The sequence below is a fragment of the Lepisma saccharinum genome, chromosome 2 (genome assembly GCF_977018435.1).
Source record: "Lepisma saccharinum chromosome 2, izLepSacc3.1, whole genome shotgun sequence".
Classification (NCBI taxonomy): Eukaryota; Metazoa; Arthropoda; class Insecta; order Zygentoma; family Lepismatidae; genus Lepisma; species Lepisma saccharinum.
The window spans coordinates 4,173,718-4,176,015 of record NC_139230.1 but is presented as its reverse complement, the minus strand read 5'-3'; positions in this window follow the sequence as shown (position 1 = coordinate 4,176,015).

The window sequence follows — 2,298 nt, the reverse complement described above, 5'->3', positions numbered from 1 at the left end:
TCCGAGCCGCAGGGTCAACTAAATTTACTGCGACATTTCATGGTCGTCCTCTTCGAAGCTGGAATTCTTTGGGGATTGGCCCTTGGAAGGTCTACTAGTGCGTTAGTGATCTATGGTGAATTCAACTTTCCTGCGACATAAATGTTACCGTCTTCTTACCATGCTCGACTCCTCGTTTGATTTTTTGTTTTCCACCAAACAGAATTGCCGTAGAATGAGTATTCGATGCATTACATTTGGGATAAATTACATGAACAATGGTATCGAGTTGTGACATGAAGCAAAAGTTTTAACCAACATTGTTCTACAAGAAATATTCGTCATAAAAGTCTCATAATCATAGGCGTAACTAGGAGGTTTTTCGGGGGTGTGTTAAGTTGATTGATTCTTACGTACAAATATTTACGTAAGTTACATGTCAATTGGAAAATTCCAAAATTAAAGTGAAGGCATATGCGGTGATGTGGAGGTATAGAGCTCCACATATTCTTGATCTTGGCCATAGTTGAGATGACGTGATCAGCATCACGCCCGGCAGCCTTTATCCCACAGGGTTGCCCCCAGGTATACATTTATACGAGGCTAGGTGGGCCTCGGAGCCGCGCAGAAACAGGGAAATATGTGGAAAAACTCCTGGTTCAGATCACCTGCCCTGGGATTCGAACCCGGATCTTCCGCCTAGTAACCACATGAGCTACCGCGATATCCAATAGCGTGGTCTGCTCGATGACGTAGTGCTAACACAATCGCCTTGCAACAAGGGGCTCCGGGTTCGAACCCGGTGGAGGCATATTGCACAGTGGTTCGGATTCTTTTTTTAAACTGTAGGCCCACTCCCGACTCGTAGCCGGTCTCCGTGGCGGAGTGGTCAGCGCAACGTGGCTCGAAGTCAGAGTTCAGAGGTTCGAACTCTGTTTAAGGCACGTACGTATGACTGGGTTTGTCACATCAGTTCGTCGTTCATCCTCATCTTCGCGAGCTAGAAAAGCGGCATAAAATAACTGAAACATAAAGAAAGTCTCGATTATTCTATCTGACTTGAAAAACTTATGTATGTGCAGGGACGGCGACAGGGGTGGGCACGGGTGGGCAAGCGCCCACCCAAAAATTCCTGTGCCCACCCGATTGCCCACCCAATCAAATTCACTAAGTACATATACTTAGAGATATGTGAATGTTGCTATAAATTAGTGTATTCTGGTGTTCATTACAAGTATATTTTACTAATAATGAATATTATCTGTACTAGAAATGTTCTCATATCATCATTCCATAAAAAAGCTTATTTAAATTTGTCATTAGAAAGGAAAAGGAATTGCTAGAAATCTTGAAACAAGAAAACTGTGACCAATTGAATTCTTCTATGATTAGAAGAAGCTAGTGGGCTTAGAAGGCGCAAAATTATGCAGGGTATGGTCAAATGAGATCAGGATTTAGGGTGATCTTGAGGGCTGCAGCTCCGGGCCTTCACTGAGAAGTACCACATAAAGAAAAAAAATTGGTACTTCGGATGTGACGAAAAAATGTAGAAATACGTATAACTAACCACCTCATGTAGCTTGGCGAAAAGTTATAACTGAAACTGTGGAGGGGATTGGGGTGGGGTCTTGGTGTTGTAAGCTCCGGGCTTTCACATATATAAATCTCGGCCTGCGTATGATTAAAATAATCTCTAAATATACAAATAAAAACCTCAGCGTTGCTTCCTCCACCAACACAATAAATTATTTCGACTTTTTAATTAGATCTAACTTACATTGAAATTCCAGAAGTGTCTCTTTCTTTATTTCATTACAATTTTTATATTTATATTTAACATACCTGTTATTTTCAAATATCTACATGGTATACAAAATAACAACTTTGTATTTGTTGTACTAATAAATACTAATAAGAAGCAATCAAAATAACCACTACAATATCGAGGTATATTAATTTTGATGTAACAGTTACGTGGGTTTGGAAACAGCAACAGAATTGTTGAATTGATAATGGGTGGCTAATTCTATTTAGAAATCCTAGTTCCACACATAAATTTTGCCTATCAGTTACGTAATCATGCGATTTTTCTTGTAATTAACTAAGAATTACTCGTAAAAGAAGAAGGGGTTGGAAGGAAAGCTTTCTTTTGAGAGCGTCAGAGAAGTAATCAATCACAATGAGAATGGTTTTAACTTTAGAAGCATCAGAGGTTTAGCCGAAAAGGTCAACAGAATCTGTAGATGCAGATGAAGTAAAGAAGAAAAGGTATGTCACGAAGTATCCTCAAGAAAATTTTGTTTATTTGTTTTTAAGTCG